The 27,692-nt window shown below is 40.8% G+C and overlaps 2 long non-coding RNA genes across 7 annotated transcripts in view; one reads left to right on the top strand and one right to left on the bottom strand.

Moving 5' to 3' along the window:
* The first annotated feature begins 80 nt into the window (after positions 1–80).
* On the top strand, positions 81–19,569 carry LOC127005449 (uncharacterized). Of its 3 annotated transcripts, none has more exons than XR_007758547.1 (6): positions 81–280; positions 3,245–3,469; positions 8,023–8,045; positions 9,024–9,416; positions 11,670–16,001; positions 16,153–19,569. It is a non-coding gene; the product is annotated as an uncharacterized LOC127005449 (long non-coding RNA). The 3 variants fall into 3 exon arrangements; XR_007758545.1 differs by having other exon boundaries at positions 83–280; positions 9,024–9,433; XR_007758546.1 differs by having other exon boundaries at positions 83–280; positions 9,024–9,433; positions 11,670–16,011; positions 16,163–19,569.
* Positions 19,570–21,208: 1,639 nt separating this feature from the next.
* The window catches only part of LOC127005450 (uncharacterized), a 77,746-nt gene continuing 71,262 nt past the window's right edge, over positions 21,209–27,692 (bottom strand). For all 4 annotated transcript variants that reach the window (XR_007758550.1, XR_007758549.1, XR_007758548.1 and 1 more), the window contains 2 exons: positions 23,618–23,776; positions 21,209–22,641 (listed from right to left, as the gene is read on the bottom strand). This is a non-coding gene — a long non-coding RNA (uncharacterized LOC127005450). The remainder of the gene's footprint in view (positions 22,642–23,617; positions 23,777–27,692) is intronic.

Genomic DNA, 27,692 nt, shown 5'->3' with positions numbered 1-27,692 from the left:
AGAGAGAGAGGGGGGGGGATGGGATAGAGAGAGGCCACCAGATGAACAGCACCCACCCTCTCTCTCCCCTCACTCTCTCTCCCCTCTCCCCTCTCTCTCTTTCTTCCCCTCATCCCTCTCCCCCAGCTGCTCCCTCTCTCCCTCTGACCCTCTCTCTCTTTAGCTCAGTTCTCCTTTGGGTTTCGTGGCGAGCAGACGTGTGTGGAACGGAGCTACCCCTTGGATCTTTGTGTAAGCGCCCCGCCCCTGGTCTCGACGCACCCCGCCTTCAGACCCGGAGGTAAGGTAGATAGGGTAGTGGGAGTGCGTGGGTGGGTGTGCCTGTGTCTTAGGGATACTCACACACACACACACACACGCACACACACACACACACACACTCAGGTTTAAAACAACGTATAGCTTTAAAAGTCCGCGATGCTGAAATTTCACATAGACAGACAGACAGATAGATAGACAGACAGAAGGAGGGAAAAAAACGTACGGGAAAATAAGGACATAGGGAAGAATAGACGAATAAAGGACAGGAATAAGGACAATGAATGAATGGAAAGAGGAGGAGAGGAGAGAAAATTGGACATACGGAGATAAATAAGGACGGAGAGCGGATAGGTAGATAGATAGAGAGAGAGAGAGAGAGGAACGGACGTGGCTTCTGACATACGGACAAATACACGGAAAACGGACAGATTCGGACATACGGACGATATACCGACCTACTCACACACACACACACACACACACACACACTGGACAGACGTTTCCTCTTCTCTCTTTTTCTTCCTCTTTGTCTCTCTTCATCCTTCTCTCTTTCCTAGTTCCTCTTTCTCTCTTTCTTTCCTCCTAGTCCTCCTCCTCCTGCTGTTTTCCTTTAGCTCTTCTTTACCTCCTCTCTTTCCCCTTTCTCTCTTCTTTACCTCCTCTCTTTCCCCTTTCTCTCCACCTCTTCTTTTATCTTTCTCTTCTCTTTTTCCCTTTGTTTTCCTCTTTTCCACCTTATATTTCTCTTTTCGTTTTATTTTTTCCTTTCCTTCTTCTTCCCTTTTTCTTCTCTCTATTATTACGTCTCTTTTCCTCCCTCTCTTCCTCCTCCTTCCTTTCTTCTTCTTCCTTCCGTTTTCTTTTTCTTCTCTGCCCTTTCCTATTCCTTCCTATCATTTTCCTTCCTCTTACCTCCCCCCTCTTCCTTCCTCTTCCGTCTCCCCTCACTCCTCCGCTCTCGCCACCCTCTTCTTTCCTCTCTCCTTCCTCCTCCTCCTCTTCCTCTTCCTCTACGTACGGAAACAGGACCATCATCACCTGTAGCTCCTATGTGTGTGTCTGTCTGTCTGTGTGTGTGTGTGTGTGTGTGTGTGTGTGTGTGTACGTGCGAGAGGGCGCGAATCAATACACCAGTCAGCCCACAGCCTCACCTTGGACAGTTTCCCTTCACCTCCAAAGGGTGGTGATAAGTGGAGGTGATGGTGGTGGTGGTGATGATGATGGTGGTGATGGTGATGTTTTTATGGTGTTTTTTTCTTATTATTGTTGTTGTTATTGTTGGTGGTGATGGTGACTGGTGGTGGTGATGGTGCTGGAGATGGTTGTGGTGTTGGCGGAGGTGGTGGTGGTGATGATGGTGATGATGATGGTGGTGATAATGATATTACATCTTTAGGTACTACTACTACTACTACTATTACTTCTACTTCTACCTGTATCTTTTTTCATAATCAACATGACCAGTAGTCTACACACACACACACACACACACACACACACACACACACGCACGCAAGCACGCACACACAGATGACGCTTTCTATTCATTAAAGCTTCATTCTATATTCTGCGGAAAATGAATTTAATCAGAGAGAGAGAGAGAGAGAGAGAGAGAGAGAGAGAGAGAGAGAGAGAGAGAGACGTGACCCGCGAGTAAGGAAAGAAAAAAAGATGGGAAAGAACGAACGAAAAAAAGCCGAAGAAAAAATAAGGAAGGAAATGAATGAGGGAATGAAACGAGGAAGGAATAAAGGAGGAGAGATTAGAAGAAAGAATGAGGAAGGAAGGGCAGTTAAGGAAGAGTGAGGAGAGCAGGAGGCCATCAGAGAGAGAGAGAGAGAGAGAGAGAGAGAGAGAGAGAGAGAGAGAGAGACTTTAATGACAGTGCAGTGTGGGTGCATGTGAATATTTATAATTTTATAACGTATGTGCCTATCTTTAGATATTCTTTTTCTTCATTTATATAGACTTTGCCCTTTGAATAGGCAGCAAACGGCAGTGCACCTTTGGGTCTGTAAATATATATGAATGTTCAAATAAAAAAAATAAAGAGAGAGAGAGAGAGAGAGAGAGAGAGAGAGAGAGAGAGAGAGAGAACGGATGAAAGGGGAGATGAAAGAGGAAAAAAGTTGGAAAATAAAGGATTAATACGGAAAACACACACACACACACACACACACACACATCCTCTCTTTCCCTTTTTCCAGCACTATGTTTTTTTTTTCATCTCCATCCCTACTATCATCACCACTAACACCACCACCACCAATCTCCATCACCACCACCACCACTACCAACACCACCAAAATCTCCACTTCCTTATCCTCCATTCTCTTCAACACCATTACCAACTCCACCACCACCACCAAATTCTCCACTTTCTCATCCTCCATTCTCTTCAACACCATTACCAACTCCACCACCCACCACCACCACCACCTTCTATTGTAGTGTAACGTGATTTACCACTGACCTCTTCTCGTTAGTGGTCTGGATTCAAAGGGTAACTGTGATGAATGGAAAACCGGGTCCGTGTCAGCATCCGGGTTGAACTTTTACTCAATATCCGCATCTGTATCCATGTCCGTAACCTGTGAAGGGAATTTAGAAGCAATGTAACATGTCTAGCAAACAATGAGGCAGCAAATAACACAATAAGAAAAGAGAAAGACATAAATGAACTAAAGGAGGATAAGGAATAGAAGAAAAGTGCGTCACAGAACAAACAGAAGTAGTATTAGTAGTAGTAGTAGAGGTAGTGGTAGTGGTAGTAGTAGGAGTAGGTGGAGGATGAGTAATAGCAGTGGTAGTAGTAATGGCAGTAGTATTAGTAATTGTAGTATAGTAGTAGTAGTAGTAGTAGTAGTAGTAGTAATAAGAATAAGTAGTAGATGAAAAACTATAAGAAGGAAAAGAAGAAGAAGAAGAAGAAGCTGACAAAAAGAAAGAAAAAACAAACTAATCACAAACATTTATCTTCCAGGACAAGAATAATTAATCAACAAACACCCACACCGGCCACACCTGTCAATGGCCTAACGGAGCCCCCGCACACCTGCCGAGCCACACCCCTGCACTCCAGCCGGCCCCCACACCTGCACACACCTGCCCCGGATACCTGCCACGCTGCTCCACCCCTGCAACATGTCCATCGTGACGGTGTTAGGAAGCATGGGCACGGGGGGGCGAATCCCGGGCAAAGCGAATGGTGAGTAGGGGGGAGAGGAAGAGGGGGTGTTTGAGGGGGAAGGAGGGGGGAGGGGTGTTTCAGCGTTTGGGAACATAAGAACATAGGAAAACTGCAAGAGGCCGGGTGGCATACACAGGGCAGCTCCAGAATCCCCCCCAATACTCACGATGGGAGAGGTGTAGTTTCAGGGGTTACAGGTAGAGGCTTGATCCTCGTTTTACCGGCGGTACTAGGCACGCACCAGTACCCTGCCACCTTACTGCACCCACACCTCACTCCACCTGTCGTCCTCGTCCATGTAGCTATCCAGTCTACTCTTAAAACAAGCTATCGTCCCTGCACTAACTATGTGATTGCTGAGTCTATTCCATTCCCCCACCATCCTATTACTAAACCAATGCTTGCCTATATCTCTCCTAAATCTATACTTTTCTAATTTAAATCCATTACTGCGAGTTCTATCCTGCTGTCTAATTCTCAGTACTTTACTTATATCGCCTTTGTTGTAACCCTTGACCCATTTGAATACTTCTATCAGATCTCCCCGCACTCTTCGTCTTTCTAGTGATTGTAGGTTTAGATGTTTCAGCCTATTTTGATATGGGAGGTTCCTCAGCCCCTGAATCATCTTGGTCATCCTCCTCTGAACTGATTCTAGCAAGTTGACGTCCATTCTGTAGTGTGGGCACCAAAACTGGACAGCATAATCTAAGTGTGGCCTAACTAACGCTAAATAGTCTGAGGATGACCTCTGCACTCCTGTTGGTTACCGTCCTGTTAATAAAGCCTAATACCCTGTTAGCCCTATTCCTCGCACTAATATATTGCTTCCTTAGTTTTAGGTCAGAGTTCACTAACACTCCCAAATCCCTTTCACACTCAGACCTGCCTATCGCTGTGGAGTCTAAACTATACCCGTGTAATGGGTTGCGTGTTCCTACACTAAGTACGCTACACTTGGTGATGTTAAAATTCATCTGCCATTTCTCTGACCAAGCTGACAGCTTGTTGAGATCCTCCTGCAGTGCTCTAGCATCCTCCCCTGTCCTAATAGTGCGTCCTATTTTGGTGTCATCTGCAAATTTACCTGTGTCACTAGTTATCCCATTGTCTATGTCATTGATGTAGATAATGAATAGAAGCGGGCCTAAAACTGAACCTTGAGGAACCCCACTGGTAACATTACCCCATTCGGATTTTTTACCGTTAATGTAAACCCTCTGTTTCCTGTCGCTAATCCACGCCTTAATCCAATCAAATACCTTCCCTCTTATCCCATGAGCCCTGACTTTATTTAACAGTCTCTGGTGAGGTACCTTATCGAAGGCCTTACTAAAATCAAGATAAACCACATCATAGCTCTCATCATTGTCAGCTGCCTCGTATACTCTATTGTAAAAGGATAAAAGATTAGTGAGGCACGACTTTCCTTTAATAAATCCATGCTGTGAGTCGTGAATTAAATTATGTCTGTCAATATGGTCCCTAATACTATCAGCTATTATTGACTCAATCATTTTACCTATAACTGACGTCAAACTAATCGGCCTATAGTTCTCCATAGAAGATTTGTCTCCCTTCTTAAATATTGGAATAACGTGAGCCTACCTCCATGAAACAGGCACCCCCTGTGTCTAGTGACTTCCTAAATACTTACGTTAACTGCTCACTTATAACAGTTTCACATTCCTTTATTACCCTGGGGAAAAGTTCATCTGGCCCTGGCGCCTTAATGACTTTAAAAGTCTATCTATCTGTCTAATCATGAGCTCCCTACTTATGTTGATGTCGGTTAATTCTTCTACCTCTTCTCCCCTGTAGATCTGTTCTCCCTGAGGTATATCATCTAATCTTTCTTTGGTAAATACAGTTAAGAAATATCTATTTAACGCCTCGCTCATTTCCTCATCACTATCAATCAGTGATTCTCCTGACTTAAGCGGCCCTATCTTATCCCTAACCTTGGTCTTATAAAGCTGAAAGAAGCCCTTTGGATTGGTCTTTGCTTCCCTGGCAATTCTAATCTCATAATTACGTTTTGCCATACGTGTGTTCTTCTTTACTGCTCTAGCTAAATCGTTGTAACTATCCCTTAGGTGAATTTCCCCACTTTTTAATTTTAACATATAGTCTTCTTTTCCATCCTATTTCAGTTTTTAGCCTGTCTGTCATCCATCTTGGGTAATTACCTGTTGACCTGACTTCCCTGTGAGGTATAAACTGTTTCTGTCCTAGTTTAATCTCCCTGACCAGACTATTGTACTCACCCTCCAACCTACTGACCTGACTAGTGACCTCACCAGAGATTAACGCCCCTCCCTGCTCTGGGTCCTGACCTACTTCTGATCTCACTCCCCTAAGCTTCTGCAGCTGTTTTCTTAACCCCTCGTAGTCTGCCTTTCTGAAGTCAGGTATTAATGTGTTGTTACTGCTTACTCTATCCTCCCATTTAATATTAAATCTAATTTCCTTATGATCAATGTTACCTAATGAATCCCCAACCTCAATGTTGCTTATTATGTCCTCTCTATTAGTTAACAACAAATCCAAAATATTTTCTTCCCTCGTTGGTGTTCTAATTAACTGCTTAAGGAAACTATCCTGTATCACATCTAACAAATCCTGTGCCTCTTGGTCTCCGGATAAAGTATCCCACTCTATGTTCCTATAATTGAAATCCCCAATTGCACACACATTCCTATATCTTGACGCCCTACTAATTTCTTGTAAAAGGGGTTGGCTACTGTCCCTGGTAAGGTTGGGCGGTCTGTAAAGTACTCCGATGACAAGCTTCTCCTTCCTACCTATTGTTTCTACCCAGAGGGATTCTGTATTGCTATCTTCCTGGATTGAGTTGTTAATGACACACTTAAGATTGTCCCTGACGAAGAGTGCGACCCCACCCCCCTTCCTGCCTATTCGATCTTGGTGGAATAACTTATACCCTTCAATCTCTAATTCTGGGAGAAAGTGTCTGTCTGCAGTGTTTATCCATGACTCTGTCATCGCTATCATATCAAATTTCTCTACGCACGCCTTTCCCCTCAATAAATCTATCTTATTCCTAATACTTCTACTGTTTGTATAGTACACATTTAGACCTACCCCTTGCCTTACCCTGCAGCCGCTATTATTATTACTACATTTAGTGCTCCCACTTGGTATTGCCATCTTAGGCCCCTTCTTACTTACCCTAAAAAACCCTGCAGGGCCCCCAATCCACGTTCAAGGGCATCAGACAAGATCTGTACCCCCTCCCATGAAAGGTGAACCCCGTCCCTCTGGTATAGGTGCTTCTTGCCAAAGAAACTGTCCCAGGCGTCGACAAATGTCCATCCATTGGCTTTGCAATAGTCTGCCAACCTGCAGTTTAATGCAATATCCCTAGACATCCAAATGGCACCAACCCGCCGCCTTGGCAGAACCCCACACACCATAGGAACCCCGCCTTTGGACGTAACTCTTCGAAGAGCCTCCATGTAGCGACGCAGAAGCTGCTCGCTACCTAACCTGCCTATGTCGTTCCCTCCCACGCTCAGGCAGACGATGGGTTTGACTCCTTCGCCTGACATGCACGACTCTACCCTGTCGCTGACATCCCTTGGGAAGAGGGAGGGGGTGTTTAAGGGGGAATATAGAGGGGGAAGAAGGAGGAAGGGGTGTTTCAGGGTATGGGAGGAAGAGGGAGGGGGTGTTTGAGGGGGAAGGAGGGGGGAGAGGTGTGTCAGCGTGTGGGGGGAAGACGGAGGGGTGTTTGAGGGGGAAATACAGGGAGAAGGAGGGGGAAGGGGTGTGTGAGCGTGTGGGAGGAAGAGGGAGGGGGTGTTTGAGGGGGGATATAGAGGGGGAAGGGGTGTTTTAGCATATGGGAGGAAGAGGGAGGGGGTGTTTGAGGGGGAAGGGGTGTGTGAGCGTGTGGGAGGAAGAGGGAGGGGGTGTTTAAGGGGGAAGGGGTGTGTGAGCGTGTGGGAGGAAGAGGGAGGGTAGTGGGGTGTGGGGTGAGTGTTTGTGTAGGGGTAAAAGTTGGGGGGATGAGGGTTGTTTGTGCGTGGGGGGGGGGGTAGTGTTTGTGTGTGGGGGGGGTCACTGTGTATAGGTATGGCTTTTGTTATATGTATGTGTGTATGTGTATTGTGGGTGGGTGTGAGTGTGTGGAGAGGAGGGGGTTGTTTCTGGGGTGATAGGGGTGGGTGACTGTGTGTGGAGGGGGGAGGGGAAGGAGGTGTTTATGTGTGTGTGAGATGTATGTAAAGAGGGGAATTGTGTGGTGTGTGTGTGTGTGTGTGTGTGTTTGTTTGTTAGTGTTTGTACAACGTCTTTCTGTGTATTTGTTGTTTATTTGTTTGTATATCATCTTGTGTGTGTGTGTGTGTGTGTGTGTGTGTGTGTGTGTGTGTGTGTGTGTGTGTGTGAGTGTGTGTGTGTGTGGTTACCTGGTTTTCAGTTTATGTACACCTGTAATTTATAGCTTATCACACCTGAGACTGCTTAATAATAATGATAATAATAATAATAATAATAATAATAATAATAATAATAATAATAATAATTCTCTTTTTATTCCTTTGCAGTCTATGGCTTCGGAGGGTTACCGGTGAGTATATTTTTTTCCTTCCTTCCATAAATAACAAAAAAAATAATAATAATACTTTTTTCATTAGTGTTTTCTCAGTAATTATTTTTTTCATGTATTTCTTTATATTTTTTTTAGTATTTTTTGCTCACCTTACTTTCCTCCTATTGCCTCTTCACTTCTCTTCCTCCTCCTCCTCTCTTAATTATCTTCTTGTACTCCAGTTCCTCTTTATTCTTTTTCTCCTTTTTCCTCCTTCTTTTCTCTCCCCTCATTAAAACTTTCCTCCTCCTCCTCCTCCTCCTCTTTCTTTTCTCTCCACCATTTGCTTCTTGAATTCCTCCTTTTCTCTTCCTCATTTTATCACCTCTCCCTCCCCTCCCCAATATTACCTCTTCCTCCTCCTCCTCCTCCTCTTCCTCCTCCTCCTCCTCCTCCTTCCTCCCTCTTCTAATAAACCTTTCGTCCTCTTCTTCCTCATTCTCTACTTATTTCCACTAATGAGATTTTTCCTCCTCTTCCTCCTCCTTCTACTTTCCTCCTCTCATGAAAAAAAAATATCTCTCTTCCTCTTCCTCCTCCTCTGCCACTAACAAATGTCCCTCCCTTCCTTCTTTTCTTCCTTCTTTCCTTCCTTTCTCCCTCCTTTCTTTCCTTCATTCATTCTTTTATTTCTTCCTTTCCTTCTTCCTTTCTCCCTCCTTTCTTTCCTTCCTTCCTTCCTTCCTTCTTTCCTTCCTTCCTTCCTACCTACCTTCCATCCTTCCTTCCTTCCTTCCTTCCTTCCTTCCTTCCTACCTACCTTCCTTCCTTCCTTCCTTCCTTCCTTCCTTCCTTCCTTCCTTCCTACCTTCCTTCCTTCCTTCCGTCCTTCCTTCCTTATTCATTCATCCTTTTATTTCTTCCCTTCCTTCTTCCTTTCTCCCTCCATTCTTTCCTTCCTTCCTTCCTTCCTTCCCTCCACTAATAAAAGTTCCCTCCTTCTCTCCATCTCTCCAGCCATCGTTAAAGGAGAAAAAACTGAAGGAGGCAAAACTACAGAACTCTCTCTCCAAACCTCACACCTCCTCCTCCTCCTCCTCTCACACCTCCTCCCATACCTCCTCCTCCACCTCCTCCTCCTCACACACCACCACAACCTCCATCAAACACACAACCACTGCAGCCTCCTCGACCTCCACTTCCACCTCAACCACACATACCTCCACCACCACAGCCGCGCCTTCCACCACTTACTGTTGCTCCTCCACCTCCTCCTACTCGTCCTCCTGCCCCTCCTCCTCCTCCTCTTCGTCCTCCTCCTCCTCGTACTCCACCACGGCGCCCCTCCACACCACCACTACCACCACCACCAGCGACGTGAGGAGGAGAACGGTGTGTGAATGAGACAACGTGAGTGAGAAAACGTGGTGAGTAAGCTTACTTTTTTTGGTTCTTCCTTACTTTTTTTGTTTACTTTTTTGCTTACTTTTTTTGCTTACTTTTTTTGCTTACTTTTTTGCTTACTTTTTTAGTTGATTGATTGATTGGTTGGTTGATTAAGTGACCGATTTGATTGTTCAACTAGTTTGGTCGATTGAGATTGTTGACTTACTGATTGATTGGTTGAATGGTTGATTAAGTGATTGATTTGATTGTTTAACTAGTTTGGTCGATTGAGATTGTTGACTTACTGATTGATTGGTTGAATGGTTGATTAAGTGAGTGATTTGATTGTTGGACTAATTTGGTTGATTGAGATTGTTTACTTACTGATTGATTGGTTGAATGGTTGATTAAGTGAGTGATTTGATTGTTGGACTAATGTGGTCGACTGAGATTGTAAAGTAAAAGAGTAAAAGATTAAAGTGAAACAGAGATTGTAAAGTAAAATGCAGTAAAGTGAAATATAGTAAAATAGGGTAGAGTAGAATAGCGTAAAAGGTAGTAAAGTTAAACAGAGATTTTTTGGTTAAAGTAAAATAGAGTAGCCTTACTTTTTGGCTCTTACCTTAGTGCTTACTTTTTAATTACCATTTTTTTAATTTGATTGGTCGACTGCACTGATTTGTTATGTGATTCCTTATTCGTATAATGAGTTAAAGTAAATTAGAAAAATCTTAATTGTCTTAATGTAAACAATAAAACACTAAATTAAAACCCAAACACACAAAAAAAGTTAATGATACAAACATATATCAAAAGCGAGAAAGGACACACACACACACACACACACACACACACACACACACACACACACACACACACACACACACACACACACACACACTGACGCTAATTGCTCCTAACTAGCCCTAACGACCTGCCTTAAGAGGTCATTACACTCACATCGTAACGCGCGAGTGCAAGTTACCGAAGAGGAGAGGAGAGAGAGGGGAATAGGGGAAGAAAGGAAGAGAGAGGGAGGAGGAGAGGGGAAGGGAAGAGGAAAGAGGGGAGTGGGAAGAAGAGAGGGGAAGGAAGGCGAAGAAAGAGGGAAGGTGATGGAGGAGGATAAGATAAAGAGGAAGAGATGGAAAGGAAAAAGAGAAAGGATAGAGGAGGAGGAGGAAGAGAGGGAAGGTGCTGAACTGAAGGAAGGCAAGAAGAGGAAGAGAGGGGTGGGGGAGGAGGAGAGAGAGGAGGAGGAAGAGATGGAAAGGAAGAAAAGAAAGGAGATAGGAGGAGAAGGAAATGAGGAAAAGGAAGGCGAAGAAAGAGGGAAGGAGATGGAGGAGGAGGAGGAAAAGATGAAAAGGGAAAAAGATAGAAAAAGGACAGGAAATTTAACAGACAAGGGAAGGAGGAAAAGGCAGAGACAGGGAAGGTAAGAAACAGAGGGGAGGAGAAGGAAGAGAGGGGAAGGAAAGAGGAAGAGAGGGGAAGGAAAGAGGAAGAGAGGGGAAGGGAAGAGGAAGAGAGGGGAAGGAAAGAGGAAGAGAGGGGAAGGGAAGAGGAAGAGAGGGGAAGGGAAGAGGAAGAGAGGGGAAGGAAAGAGGAAGAGAGAGGAAGGGAAGAGGAAGAGAGGGGAAGGAAAGAGGAAGAGAGGGGAAGGGAAGAGGAAGAGAGGGGAGGGGAAGAGGAAGAGAGAGGGAATATGACACACGGGAAAGAGAGGAGACACTAATGAGGAAATAGTTGGACCTTTAATTAAAACATTTCTCGTATTTTATTATCACGAGCCTCACTTTATTACCATCAATATTATTCTCTCTTAAATACGTATATCATCCTTTTTTTTATTATTTCCACCATTTATTTATTTATGACCATTTATCGATGTTTCCCTTCTAACCCTTTTCCATTTTCTTGTTAGCTCATTTTCCCTCATTTTCTATACTAATCCTTTTCCCCCATTTTCTCTTCTACTAGCCATTCATCCCATTTTCTATACTAACATTTGATCCTCTTTTCTCTTCTGATCCTTTCCCGTTTTGTATTTTAGCTCCTTCCCAATTTACTAACTCTTCCCATTTTCTTTATCAACCCTTTCCCATTTTCTCTACTAACTCTATTCCGTTTTCTGTTATCGCTTTCCCATTTTCTATACTAACCCTTTTCGTTTTCTCTACTAACTCTATATCCCATTTTCTCTAACCCTTTCCCATTTTCTATACCATTCCTTTATCCCATCTTCACTATTAACCATTTTTCCCCCTTTTTCAGCTGCTGGTAAGGGTAAGGAGGTCCACCGTGCCTGGCCATTCACAGGGACTGAAGGAAGGGCTGGAGCGTCGCCCTTATATACCCAGGGCACTCCACCCCCGCCCCCACCCAGGCCCACACGCACAAACCCGCCAATCCGGTGCCAGGTGGGGGAACGGAGGGCCAATCAGCGAGCAGCGTTTCCCTAAGTCCCGCCCCTCCCTGAGTCCCTGGGTGGCTGAATGAAATTTGAATCAAAGGTGGCCCAGACGTGTTGTGGTTGGTTTTGTGAAGTGTTTTTGGATACGGTTTGATTTTTGTGTTTTGTTTTATATTTTTCGTGGCTTCGGTTTCATTTTGATTTTTACTTGTCTTGTCGGTGGTGAGACGAAGTGCTGTTCTTGAAAATGTTTGAAAATGTTTTTGAAAAAGTTCTTGAATATAATATCTTGAGAAATGTTGAAAATATTGAAAAAAAAGTAGATTTTTTTGGAAATGTTGAATTTTTTTGAAAATCTCAGAAAACGTGGAAAATGTTTGAAACGTTTTAGGAAATTTTGGAAATGTTGAGTATCTTGAAAACGTTAGAAATCTTGATAAATGTTGAAATATGTTGCAAATCTTGAAAATGTTCTCGAAAAGGTTTGGAAATCTTTAAATGATGCAAATATAACATTGAAAACCTTGCAATGTACTAAAAAAAGTCTTGGAGTTTTTATTATTCTCTTATTTGTTATTTATCTGTTGTGGAAACTTTATCAACACCAAAGAGTGAGATTTCAAGAGCCAAAGAAGGAAAAAAAGTTAATGGAAGAAAAGATGAAAAGACAAACATGAAGAAAATAACAATGGGAGGAAGATAAATATAACCGTCAAGAAAATGAGAGAAAAGAAAACAAAAAGGAGAAAGTAATGATGTAAAGGAAAATATGTAAACAACAAAAGGGAAAGATAAAGAAGAAAGAAGATAAGAGAATTGTGATACCAGTGAAACGGAAAAAGATAAAATGAAGAAGATAGTAATGGAAGAAAAATATGTCAACAACAGAAGGGAAAGATAAAGAAGAAAGAAGATAAGAGAATTGTGATACCAGTGAAACGGAAGAAGACAAAATGGAGAAAATAGTAATGGAAGAAAAATATGTCAACAACAGAAGGGAAAGATAAAGAAGAAAGAAGATAAGATAACTGTGATACCAGTGAAACGGAAGAAGACAAAATGAAGAAAATAGTAATGGAGGGAAAGTATGTCAACAATAGCGAGGAGAGAGAAAGAAGGAGATCATAAGAGCATTGTGATACCAGTGACACGCAGGGAGACTCAAACACATCTTTTTGAATAATGCAAGTAACAACAACAAGAAAAAATAATGAGATAATAATGCAATTGCTCCGCCCATCCTAAAAATTAAGGTTATATAAGAAAACTGTGACCGGAAAAAAAGTTAAAAAAAAAGAAGAATGTGAGAAAACCAAATTAAAGACGAAATGAAAGGTGACGATCAAAATTTTCTTACTGATTAAAAAAATGGAAAGGAAGAGGAACAATATATAAATAAAAAGGAACACAAAGAAAAGAAATACTCATTTTTTTCTTTCTAATCTCAAAAAATGAAAAGAAAATGAAAGATGAAAAGAAAAATGAAGATCCATATTTTTCTTACCAATCTCACAAATGGAAAACCTAAACAAAATCAAACAAGAAAAGAAAATGAAGACAAACTCATTTTCTTCAACGCATCTCAGGAACTGGAACCAACAAAAAATGAAATGAAAAGAAAGATAAATATTCTTACTAAAAATATAACAACAACATGAAAAGAAATAAAAAAATGAAACGAAAACAACAACAAAAATTCCTCAGATTGAAAATATGAGAGAAAAAGAAAGAAAAAAACTTCACACTTAAAATGAGACATAAGCAGAAAAAAAGACATTTCCTAATAATAAAAAAACAAGAAAACAAAAGACAGTGAAAAAGAAAACAAAACAAAACAACTTCACACTTAAAATATGAGTAAAAAAAAAGCAAGAAAAGACACAACATTTCCTAATTATAAAAAACAAGAAAATAAGACAAGGAAGAAAAATAATAATAAAAGAAAAACAAAACAAACAACTTCACACGCTTAAAAAAATAAAACCATATTCCATCCTGTCTCAAAAATCAAAAAAATTAAAACAAAAAAAAAACGTAAGTAAACCAGTCAGTCAATCACACATGTACGTCTAATAAATAATAGTCATACGTACACATGTAAGTAAATAAGTAGATGCCAGCAGAGTTACGTACACACACGCACATAAGAAGTAAACGTACATATCTCTTAAAGCTTTGTACATCAGCTTGTTTGTATTTATTTATTAGTTTGTTTGTTCGTTTGTTTGATTGTTAGTCAGCACAAGCGAGGCGCAGAAGAAGAAGAAGAAGAAGAAGAAGAAAAAGAAGAAGAAGAAAGAAAGAAAGAAAGCCAGCACGATTTTCTCACACACACACAAAACAGAAAAAGAAAGAAAAAGAAAGAAAAAGAAGTGAATAAATGAAAGCATGAGTAAGAAAGATAAAAATAAATAAGAAAATAAGAAAGAAAATAAAGAAAATGCAAATACACGATCCCCGTTTTGGCGCTACAAGAATATGAAAAAAAAAATCAAAGTTAAAAATCATAAAAAAAATTCAAGAGAAACAGGTTTTGGTAATTTCTGAAACTGCATCTCCTTCCTCTTTCCTCTTGCCACTGAGAGAGAAAGAAAAGGAGGAAATTAAATGAAGAAAAGTAAGAAAAGATGAAAGGAAAATAAATGAGGAAAGAAGAGAAAGAGGAAGAAGGGGTGACATAAAAATAGAGTGGAAAGAAAGAGAAAAGGAGGAAAATAAATTAAGGAAAGTGAAGAAAAGATGAAAGGAAAATTTATGAGGAAAGAAGAGAAAGGGGAAGAAGGGATAACATGAAAACCGAGAAAAGAAATTGAAGGAATATACAATGAAGAGGAGAGAAAGGAAAAAAAAACAGAAGAAAAGCAGGAAGATAATAAAACGTAGTACTCAAAAAGACAAACCTACAGAAAGATGAAGAAAAGAAAGAGAAAAAATAGAGGAAGGAAGAGGTAGAATGGAAGAAAAAACAAATGAAAGAGAAGAAAGGAATAAGATAACAGAAGGAAGAAATGAAGTATAAGAAGCAGTATTCAGTGTTATACCCAAATAAAAAAAAGAAAGAAAAAGCGAAGAAAGAAGAAAAAAAAAGAGGAAGGAAGAAGTAACATAGCAGTATTCAGAAAGCCAAGCCAAAGCCCGTTTTCTATAATGCCATTGCTCAAGGGGAAACTGTGTCAAACTAAGAAAAAAAAAGGAGAATCGTAGAAAAACAGCGTTACCCTAATGACGCTCTGGAAAACACTGTGCCTCCTAGTAACCTTTCATTCATTTCTTTATCCCTTTCGTTTTCTACACCTTTCTCGATCGCTAATTAACACTTTCTCGCACCTGTAGTGTTAGCAAAGCAGGTGAGTGTTCGTATTTTTGTGGAGATGCTGCTTTTACCGGGTATACTTAGAAGAAAAACAGTTAATATATATATAGACCGTACTAATAGTCTTTTTCAACGATAGCGGGACCAGTTTGTACAGAGGACATGTGGAGGAAGCAAAGTTAGAGGAGAAGGGAGGAAGGAGGATTGGATGAAGTGGAAAGAGGAAGAGAAGGATAAGAAGGAAGAACGAAGATATGAAAATGAAGATAAAAAATAAAGAATAGGAGGAGGAGGAGGAAGAGAAGATGATGGTGGTAATGATAATCAGGGGAACAGCAAAAAGAATGAGGATAGAAAGAATGTACTGGATGAAGAAGGAGGAGGAGGAGGAGGAAGAAGAAAGAGGGAAAGGCAGTGGGGGTGAGGATGCCTGCGGGAGGTAATGATGAAGAAATGAATGCTGTATGCTGTATCAATCGCCTCTTCTGGTATGTGTTTGTGAAGTGTGATGGAGAATAGAAGAGGTGGTCGTGAAGAGTGAAAGAAAATGGGGGATACTATTGTGAAAGAAAATGGGGGATGCTGTTGTGAAAGAATATGGGGGATACTGTTGCGTTCGTGATGTGCATTCCCTCGTGTCTCCTGTCTTTGTGAGGATAATAAATATGACTGTTAAGAAAAGTGAGAAAAGAAAACAAAAAGAAACTAATAATGTAAAGAAAATATGTGATGGAAAGGTGTCTGAAGGTATTGGTGCTCCTCAGTGTTAAAATTTCACTATAAAACGAAGAAAAAATAGTAACTGACTATTTTAATCTTGAAGGCTGTCAAAATATGTTACTTCCAAATGACATAGTGGTCAAATTTCACTGCAAAGGAGGTCAAGGCAGGTCAAATTTCACTACTCCACGGATAACAACAAAAAAACAAACATTCAGAAGTAGATATTTGAAATTATTTGTCAAGAAGTTACTATTATTCTCCACCCAAAAGTATTATAGAAAAAGTGGTCAAATTTCACTGCAAAGGAGGTCAAGTAAGGTCAAATTTCACTACTCCACGGATAACAACAAAAAACAAACATTCAGAAGTAGATATTTGAAATTATTTGTCAAGAAGTTACTATTATTCTTCACCCAAAAGTATTATAGAAAAAGTGGTCAAATCTCACTGCAAAGGAGGTCAAGTAAGGTCAAATTTCACTACTCCACGGATAACAACAAAAAACAAACATTCAGAAGTAGATATTTGAAATTATTTGTCAAGAAGTTACTATTATTCTTCACCCAAAAGTATGATTGAAAAAGTGTTCAAATTTCACTGCAAAAAAGGTCGTCAAGTCAAATTTCACTGCTATTCACGGATAACAACAAAAATCAAACATTCAGAAGCAGCTCTTTAAAAATGTTTGTCAAGATGTTACTAATTATTCTCCACCCAAAGGTATTATAGACAGTATTATTCTAAGACGCGACAACACTAATTACTTCTCACCTGGGAAAGAATGAAGCGCACCTGAAATGACGGGGCACTAAAGAGGCCATACACATCTAGGTATTATAATCGATATGCGGGCCATTGCAAAGCTACCTGCCACGCACATATATACACGGGTGGAGCAAAAACAACTCCCCGTCACTCACTCACACGCAGGTAAAGACGGACAGGTGACGCGAGCTTGCACCGGAACGTGACGGGTGCGACTGACATACGAGCTGCCTGGTTTTTCTAGTGTATAACTCCTTTTTTACGTCACGATGCATTCTAGAGCAGTCGACGCACCAGGGAAAGCTATGACATTAGAGGAGATGAAGGTATAAATGAGATGTAATATTTTCCTTTGCATTCAGTATACGTGAAGGTTGTGTATATTTTTTCTTGTGGTTAGTGACAATCAAAGAAATCTAAAGCGTGTGTGCGTGTGTATTTATTTTGTGGATTAGAGGAAAGAAACGTGGAAAAAAAACCTCGTAGTAATTTAAAATGTATATGTCAGTGTGTGTCAGAGTGTGTGTGTGTGTGTCAGAGTGTGTGTGTGTGTGTGTGTGTGTGTGTGTGTGTGTGTGTGTGTGTGTGTTGCGTTTTAGTGTTACTTTAAAGCTGATGACGATGACGATAATGATAATGATGATGATGATAATCATAGATGATGATGACGATGATAATTATAGATGATGATGACGAAGGTGTACATAGGCCCTCACCAAGCTGTCCCCTTAATTAACTCACACCTGCCCTTACCTGCGCCCCACCTGCTTGCCACACCTCACTATAACGATGTAACTGTTCGCCTATTAAAGAGTACGCCCCTGTGGGGAGAACATACATACACACGCACATGCATACATACATACATACATACATACATATATATTACGCACATACATATAGGTATGCATTAATATATATGCAGACAGTCATACATACATACATACATAGAATAAACATACTACGGTTAGATAATTATGTATGTATATTAATTTCTCTTTTCATTCATTCATTTATACATGTTCAAGGTATTCAGTATGGCATGAAATGTGTATATGAACTACTACTACTACTACTACTACTACTTCTACTATTACCACTACTACTACTACTACTTCTACTACTACAATTACTACTACTACCACTGCTCTTACTTTTACTATTTATAATATCACTCCTACTTTTCTTCTTTTTATTTACTTGAATGAACAAATTTTTCATTCATTAACATTTCAATGCAAAACTTCACTCAAAACGCAACTACTCACAAACGATTCGCCGACAGGTCATCAAATTTTAACACGTCTGTCTAATTTATCCTCAGACTGGTTAATTAACTGACTGCATTACCTAACCCGTTCTAATACCAATGACTCAATCTGGGACTAAAGAGAGCACGGACCCTTAAGGACCAATTCTATGAGGTGACTAAATCAAAGGTCCTCTCACAACGGATCTCACACAAATACCACCAAAGAAGAAGTTACTCACAATCATTGTTCATCAATATCTCCAATTCAAATTCTAAGAGGTGACTTAAACAAAGGTTCTCTCACTAAGGACCCACCACCTATACTTCCAAATTAAAGATAGATATCATTCTGTAAATACGAAGGTCAGTATTATATCAGTTATCATACATTATATCAATTATCAAATTCACCGTGATTCTAAATTCCACGTTGACACTCACTCGGTTCACTCTTCTAGGAGAGGCTCGCGGCCCCGACTCCTGCTTCCTATAGTAAATGAAACGCTTGTGAGTGCACGCCGCTGTCCCTGTGTAGCTCGGCACGATGGTCCGCTTCTCGGGGTCACAAATGTGCGGGGAACGGTTGTACTGCGACGAGTGAAAGGAAGAATAACCGGCGATGCTTGAAGCGTTTTGCCCAACCAACAAATAATGGAATAAAACAAGGATATAAAATGAAGTACTGAAAAGAACAACTATCTTTGCTATTTCATTTGATTTCTTCCCAACTCATGAATGGATAATGGAAGGAACAGTAGAGGATGTAACTAGATGAACCGCATGAAAACCAGTAACTATTCTTTCCTCGCAAATCACACAAAAAATATAGAATGTACTTTAAAGTTTTCAAATCTCGTAGTTAAAAAAGTTATACATAGTTTTGTATCAATAATTAAAAAAGATAAACAACAGAAAGAATAATTAGTTAAACTCCTGTAGACCGACTGTTGGAAAAAAATATATATCCTTATCCTAGCCAAGCAAAGGAAGTAGAGTAAAAGAAAAATATATATAACTAATATGTACTATTAGTATCAGACCGCATCGACACTTTCCTGGAACTTCGGAAACAACAACTTTCAATCCCGAAAAGTAACAAAATTGTGCCTTGAGCTGTCACGTCACCGCCCTTCACTTCACTGCTCTTCACCTCATTTCACTTCACTTCATTTCTCTTTCCTTCGCTTCCCTTCCTTCCCTGCTTTTCACTTCATTTCCCTTTCCTTCGCTTCCCTTCCTTCCCTGCTTTTCACCTTACTTCCCTTTCCTTCGCTTCCCTTCCCTCACTGCTTTTCACTTCACTTCCCTTTCCTTCGCTTCCCTTCCCTCCCTGCTTCTCACCTTACTTCCCTTCCTTTCCCTTCACTTCACTGCTCTTCACCTCATTTCCCTTCCTTTCTCTTCCTTTCCCTATCCTTCTCTTCCCTTCACTTCACTGCTCTTCACCTCACTCCCCTTCCCTTCACTTCACTTCACTTCCCTTCACTGTCTGACAATCCTTTTCTGACCTTTTTCTGACCCTTTCTCTGACCTTCAATTCGCCTACCTCCAAAATACATCAACATACAAACAATAACAAAAAGAAAAAGACACTTTGCACGAATGAAAAAAAAAAAGATGTACAAAATAAATGTCCCCCAGACACACACACACACACACACACACACACACACACACACACACACACACACACACACACACACACACATCTGCCCTTAACCTACAAAGTAAAATAAATAAATACGAGAATAAAAACATATCAAAAAGAAAGGAAACAAAGCCACCTGGAGGACAAAAAGAAATAATAATAATAATAATAATGACGAGATTCCATGTAAACCACAGCACACACACACACACACACACACACACACACACACACACACACACACACACACCTACAAAGAATAATAGCCAACGAATCAAAACTTTCTCTCTTCCCCAACCAAACAAGCAACCAAATCAAGACAAAGAAAATAAAACAAGAAAAAAAGCTGTCTTCGTTCTTACTTAAAAGCAAATAATATTTTCCTCACTATAGCAAAAACTTCACAAAGACCAAAATATCAAATCAAACTCTCTGATCATTATAGTCGTACTTCAAAAAGACATCCACCTCACGTTTTCTTTACCCATTATACATATTTTTCAAGGGGGGGCTGAACTAAACTCTAGCTATAAACTCCACAAAAAAAAAAACCAGATCAAAAGTCTCTAACCATGATTATCGTACCTCAAAAAAGCATCCACCTCACGTTTTCTTTACCCATTATACATATTCTTCAAGGGGGGGCTGAACTAAACTCTGTCCCTACCATTAGCGCATAGAAAACGGGGTTATTGCTATTATTGAATGTTTTGTGTGTATTTTTTATACGTATATTTTCCCCTTCCAAAAAATAAGTATTCGTGATGTTAAAAAAAACCTTAGGATAATAAAATATGTATAAAAAATCAATAAAAATAAGAAGGCTAATATTTATACGATGGATTCAACGTCTAGGCTATTGGAGACCACGAATGTGTGGTGTTTGTATCCATTTGGTGACTCTCTCTCTCTCTCTCTCTCTCTCTCTCTCTCTCTCTCTCTCTCTCTCTTAAAAGGTGTTTGTACAGGAGGAATTTCTTAATAAACATATTCCTATTCACCATGTCTTTTATTTTTCCAATTTTTTTGTTATATTCCGAGCAGCTGACATACTACTACTACTACTATTACTACTACTACTACTACTACTACTACCACCACTAATATAATAATGATAATAACAATAGTGAATAACAATAAGAGGCAAGGTCTGGCAAAATATATCCTTTATTATCTTCACTACATTCTTAAACCATAAAGGAAGGAGGGAAGGAGAAGGAGTCGTGTTGTATGTACAGGGAGATGGCTGACTGGCTGACTGGCTGACTGGTTGACTGGACGGCTAAGTTAGATTACATACGGTTACACAGGCTATACACAGGCTAACTCATGGCATCAAGAAATGAGAATATAGTTTATGAAAGAACTTTAAAATGGTTCTCTAGCTATAACTAATCTGCAGTAGTGTAAAATGCATAGAAAAGGAGAATACATGTAAAAGCTGTGCACTTCTTCCATGGAACGAGGTAAAGCAGGCAGCATTTGGCGTGAAAGAAATGGAAAGAAGAAAACAATAAAAATAAAGAAGAAAAGAAAGAACGAAAAATTAATGTGCTTTGAAAATTATATCAGACTGTTAGATGAAGGGATGTGTTATGAGATAGATAGATAGACGGACAAATAAACATATATAGATGATTAAAATGTATAAAAAAAAAATAATAGTGTTTGAAAATAAGTTTGTTAGATGATTAGATATGAGAGAGAGAGAGAGAGAGAGAGAGAGAGAGAGAGAGAGAGAGAGAGAGAGAGAGAGAGAGAGAGAGAGAGAGAGAGAGAGAGAGAGAGAGAGAGAATTATTCCAACACTAGCACCGTATAGTATTTGGATGCGCTGTATATGCACCGAAAGATCCCGAACGAAAAAATACAAAGAAAAAAAAAGCAAGAAAAATATGACGGTTTAGAGAAAAATAAATAGATAAAAATGAAATATACAAATGAAAACCTTAAAATTGAACTGTATATAAAAAAACAACAACGAAAATTTAAAGCAATACATGCCATTCAAAAGAAGCCTAAATACAAAACTATGAACTGTATGAAAAAAAACTGAAAACAAACATAGATAAAAAAATAAACAGATAAAATGAAGCAAAATCACATAGCAAAGAATAAAAGAAAAATGCAGTGGAAGTGAAAACAAAAATCTATCGGTAAAATCATAATAAAGTTGCAAGAATATGAATAAAAAAGTGAAAATAAAATGAAAGGGAACATACACGGAAATAAACTAATAAAAACACAAATACCGTGACGGAAATTGAATAAAACTTGATACAGATTAAAAAAAGAAGTTCCTGAAAATTCTGAAATGACATTGAAATAAAAATAAACACAAATAAAATTACCAGAAATTCTAGATACTCATTCTTATCATTTCTTTAACTATTATCATCATTATTATTACTATTCTCTTTTTTTTTATTCGTTATAGCTGACGTTATCATTATTATTATTTTTATTATTATTATCTTTATTTTCTTTCTCTATCATCATCTTCTTTTCTTCTTTCTTTATCATAACTTCCTATATTACCATCATTATCATCATCATTATCTCTTCTTCTCATTTGCTTTATCTTTTCTCTATCTTTTTATTCTTTTTCATTCTTTTAATTTTCCTTTCTTTATCATAACCTGTCTTCTTTTTTTCCTTTCTTTATCATTTGCTTTTTTTTCTTCTTCCTTTCTTCATCTTCATCTGTTTCCTTTTCTTCCTTTCTTCATTATTACCTTTCTCTTCTTCTTCCTTCTTTTATCATTATCTTTCTCTTAATTTTTCCTTTCTTTACCATTTGCGTTCTTTTCTTCTTCCTTTCTTCCTTTTCATCTTTGTTTCCTTTCTTCCTTTCTTCATTATTATCTTTCTCTTCTTCCTTCCTTCATCATTATCTTTTTCTTCTTTTTCCCTTCTTTTTCTTGACCCTTCTCTTCTATTTACTCTCCTTATCCTTTCTCTTCATCATCATCTTCTTGTAGTGGTTATGATGTCGAGGCGTTCGTGGGGGTGGCGGGGGGAGGGGAGATGATGGGGAGAGAGGGGAAGATGGGGAGCTCATGGGGGATGGGGAATTGGGGAGGTTATCTTCTTCCGGCTCCACGGGCGAAGGGGAAGCGATGAGCCCCTACACCTGCTGGGGAGGGGTTTGGAAGGAGGGTGGGGAGGGAGTAAGGGAGGGTTGACGAGGAAGGGATTGGAAAGGGAGTTTGAGAGGGAGAGGGGAGAAGTTGGAGAGGTAGGCAGAGGGGTGGAAAGGGTTAGGAGGGGAGGCAGAGGGGTGAAAGGTGTTTGTAAGAGGATGATGAATGAGGGGAGGAGGATGGAGGGGAGAGATGAGAGGTGTTGAGGGAGATGGGAGTGAGGTGAGGAGGAAGAGGAGGATAGGAAGGGAGTAGAGTGAGAAGGGTGAAAAAAAATATATTATTATCATTATTACTACATATTACAAGTACTTAGAACACTACCTCAGATACAAATAACTACTACATCTACTACTACTACTACTACTACCACTAACACTAACCTCGCTAAACTAGACCACTAAACTAACCTAACCTCATGATCATCCTCAGACATTACTGCAGCACCAAGGCCTTTCCCAACGTAATCCAACTCTCTGTCTGGTGTTAGTGTACTCCATTCTGCTCCGGCTCACCTTACCTTACCTTACCTAAACTTACCTTACCTAAACTTACCTTTTCTTAATTGGTCATCCCCCTTCCCACCCACCCCTTCTTTACCATAGCCCCATTTCCATCACACATATAACCTTTCCCATCCCTTCCCTTCACTTTATATCTCTAATTTCCTTTTAATTACTTTCCCTTCCCTTCCCCTGTCTCATAACCCTCTCTCTTCCTCTCTCACTTCCCTTCCCTTTCCCTCCCCATCCCCTTCCCCTTTCTTATAACCTTTTCTCTCCCTCTCTCACTACCTCCCCTCCCCTTTCCTCATCCCTTTCTCTTCCCCAATCTCCTTCCCCTTCACATTCTCATCCTCATCCCCTTCCCTATCCTCATCTTTTTCTCTTCCCCTTCAACTTCCCCTTCTCTTTCCTCATTCCATCCCCCTCCCCTCCCCTTCCCCTTCCCTTCCCCATCACTCACCTGGGCGGGGGAAGCCAGCGGGGGCGCGGGGACCGAAGGAGGCGGAGGAGGTGGACACAGCCACAGCGGGGAAGCCTGGGGGGGACGGTGCTCCCCTGGACAGCCGTTGGAGGTCAGGGGGGAGAGCGCGGGGGATCTGGGGATTTATGTAGGCGGCGGCTGGGGAGGGAAGGGAAGGCGGTGAGGGGGTGAGGAAAGGGAGGAGAGGATAGGGTTTTACATAGATAGATTTACATAGAAAATCAGACCACACAGACCCCATGGTCCAGACTTGGTGGTCTGTCCTTAAACCTAAGTGATTTTACATTAATCAGAAGACTCCAAAACGTTGCATTTCTACTCTAGTTGATATTAAGTTGAAGGAAGTGACGGTCGAGCTTATTTTTGAAGGAGTCAATCGTGTTACACTGGACCACTGATGATGGGAGCTTATTCCATTCTCGCACTACAACGTTGGTGAAGAAAAATTTGGTGCAGTCTGAATTTACTTGTCTACATCTGAGTTTTACGCCATTGTTCCTCGTGCGCAAAGTGTCATCGATCATAAACAATGTTGATCTGTCTACATTCGTGAAACCATTAAGTATTTTAAAACATTCGATCAGTTTTCCTCGAGGCGACGTTTCTCAAGAGAGAACATGTTAAGGGTAGAAAGCCTTTCTTCGTAGGATTTGTTGCGCAAGGAAGGATAATTTTCGTTGCCCGACGCTGAACACCTTCTAATTTAGCAATATCCTTTGCATGGTGGGAGACCAAAACTGTACCGCATATTCCAAGTGGGGTCTGACTAAACTGTTGTAGAGCAGAGTATTACATCTTTATTCTTAAATAAAAGTTTCTTTTAATGAAGCCCAACATTCTGTTCGCTTTATTTGCTGCATCGATGCATTGCTGTGAGAATTTGAGGTTTGACGCGATTTTGACCCCAAGTCCTTGACGCATTGAACGCTTTGAGTTTAACGCCGCGCATTTCGTAATCAAACTTTTTATTCCTCGTTCCAACTTGAAGGACCTGGCACTTGTCTACGTTAAAGGGCATCTCCATCTATCCGACCAAGCTGAAATTTTGTGCAAATCCTCTTGGAGGCTTTGCCTGTCTTCGTCAGTGAGAACCGAGTTACCAATCTTTGTGTCGTCTGCAAATTTACTAATGCGGTTATTGAGTCCAACATCCACGTCGTTGATGTAAATAATGAAGAGCACTGGGCCAAGAACCGAGCCCTGAGGTACGACACTAGTGACAGGAGCCCACTCTGAGTTAAATCCGTCAATCACTACTCTTTGTTGTCTGTTGCTCAACCAATTCGCGATCCATTGGTTTACCTGACCGTCAATACCTATTTGTTTTAATTTGTAAAGTAATTTATGATGCGGGACTTTATCAAACGCTTTCTGGAAATCAAGATAGACTACGTCCAGTGATTTGGTTACGTCATAAACAGTGAAGAGGTCGTTATAAAAGGTTAATAGATTTGATAGGCAGGATCTTTTATTTCGGAAGCCATGTTGTGAGTCCCCAATTAATGAGTGGCTTTCAAGGTAACTCACAATTTTGTCTCTAATTATGCCCTCAAGTAGCTTACCTACAACCGAAGTTAGACTAATGGGCCTGTAATTACCTGGTACTTTTTTGTCTCCTTTCTTAAAAATCGGTGTCACGTTAGCCTTTTTCCAATCTGGAGGGACAATGCCTTGTCGCAAGGACATATTGAATACGGTTGTGAGGGAGGAGAGTATTTCGCTCTTTGTTTCTTTCAGCAGAGTTGGATATACTTTATCAGGTCCAGGACTTTTATTTGTTTTAAGTGATTTGAGGGCTTTAAGGACTTCATCGGGTTTTATTTCAAAGTTAGACAATGCATGCTCGGGATTTACATTAGTACTGGTGTTGGTGGTGGTGGTGGGAGGACTGTTATTATTAAACACCGAGGAAAAGTAATTATTTAATAGGTTTGCAACGTGTTGGCTGTCAGTCACTAGTGCACCGTCGCTGTTTATTAAAGGTCCAATTCCACTTCTGAGGGAGGAAGGGGGGAAAAGGGGTGAAAGGAAGAGGGAGGAAAGAAGGGGTGAGAAGGAATGGGGGAAAGGGGAAGGGGAAGAAAGGAAGAGAGGGAGGAAAAGAGAAGAGGGAGAGAGAGAGAGAGAGAGAGAGAGAGAGAGAGAGAGAGAGAGAGAGAGAGAGAGAGAGAGAGAGAGAGAGAGAGAAAAAACTCCCCAACTCAACTCAACAATAGTGACAGACAGACAGAAACAAAAACCTTCAAATTTCCACCCAGCAACACACACACACACACACACACACACACACACACACACACACACACACACACACACACACACACACACACACACAAGGCCTATTGATTGAACATACAGGTCTCTGCGTCACACCTTCACCTGTACACACACACACACAGACCTGCCTGGCTAATTAACCTGTCCTATTGTTCACCTGTTATTCACCTGTACTCTCTCTCTCTCTCTCTCTCTCTCTCTCTTACCCTTGTTCTTTTCACGCCACCTGTGTTCCAGCCTTTACCTGTTGTTAATTAACCTGTTTATTATCCTCTTCATTTCCCTTTTAATCAACCTATCTATTTTTCTCCTTTATCATTTTTCCTTTCTTTATCACCTCCTTGTATTTTGCTCTTATAAGCTTTGGAAAATTCTGTTAGTGGATGCTGGGAAAGGTTAAATCTAACTGGTTGATGCTGGGAAAGGTTAAATCTCGTTGGTGGATGCTGGGAAAGGTTAAATCTCGCTGGTGGATGCTGGGAAAGGTTAAATCTCGTTGGTGGATGCTGGGAAAGGTTAAATCTCGTTGGTGGATGCTGGGAAAGGTTAAATCTCGTTGGTGGATGCTGGGAAAGGTTAAATCTCGCTGGTGGATGCTGGGAAAGGTTAAATCTAATTGGTTGATGCTGGGAAAGGTTAAATCTCGTTGGTGGATGCTGGGAAGGTTAGATCTCGTTGGTTGATGCTGGGAAAGGTTAAATCTCGTTGGTGGATGCTGGGAAGGTTAGATCTCGTTGGTGGATGCTGGGAAGGTTAGATCTCGTTGGTGGATGCTGGGAAAGGTTAGATCTCATTGGTGGATGCTGGGAAAGGTTAGATCTCATTGGTGGATGCTGGGAAGGTTAAATGTCATTGGTGGATGCTGGGAAAGGTTAAATCTCGCTGGTGGATGCTGGGAAAGGTTAAATCTCGTTGGTGGATGCTGGGAAAGGTTAAATCTCGTTGGTGGATGCTGGGAAAGGTTAAATCTCGTTGGTGGATGCTGGGAAAGGTTAAATCTCGTTGGTGGATGCTGGGAAAGGTTAAATCTCGTTGGTGGATGCTGGGAAGGTTAAATCTCATTGGTTGATGCTGGGAAAGGTTAAATCTCATTGGTGGATGCTGGGAAAGGTTAAATCTCGTTGGTGGATGCTGGGAAAGGTTAAATCTCGTTGGTGGATGCTGGGAAAGGTTAGATCTCATTGGTGGATGCTGGGAAGGTTAAATGTCATTGGTGGATGCTGGGAAAGGTTAGATCTCATTGGTGGATGCTGGAAAAGGTTAGATCTCATTGGTGGATGCTGGGAAAGGTTAAATCTCGCTGGTGGATGCTGGGAAAGGTTAGATCTCATTGGTGGATGCTGGAAAAGGTTAGATCTCATTGGTGGATGCTGGGAAGGTTAAATGTCATTGGTGGATGCTGGGAAAGGTTAGATCTCATTGGTGGATGCTGGGAAGGTTAAATGTCATTGGTGGATGCTGGGAAAGGTTAAATCTCGCTGGTGGATGCTGGGAAAGGTTAGATCTCATTGGTGGATGCTGGAAAAGGTTAGATCTCATTGGTGGATGCTGGGAAGGTTAAATCTCATTGGTGGCTGCTGGGAAAGGTTAAATCTCGCTGGTGGATGCTGGGAAGGTTAAATCTCATTGGTGGCTGCTGGGAAAGGTTAAGTCTCGCTGGTGGATGCTGGGAAAGGTTAGATCTCATTGGTGGCTGCTGGGAAAGGTTAAATTTCATTGGTGGCTGCTGGGAAAGGTTAAATCTCGCTGGTGGATGCTGGGAAGGTTAAATCTCGTT

The sequence above is a fragment of the Eriocheir sinensis genome, chromosome 30 (assembly GCF_024679095.1).
Source record: "Eriocheir sinensis breed Jianghai 21 chromosome 30, ASM2467909v1, whole genome shotgun sequence".
In the NCBI taxonomy this organism is placed as follows: Eukaryota; Metazoa; Arthropoda; class Malacostraca; order Decapoda; family Varunidae; genus Eriocheir; species Eriocheir sinensis.
The sequence above is the reverse complement of the archived record's forward strand: the minus strand, read 5'-3'. Positions and strand labels throughout refer to the sequence as shown.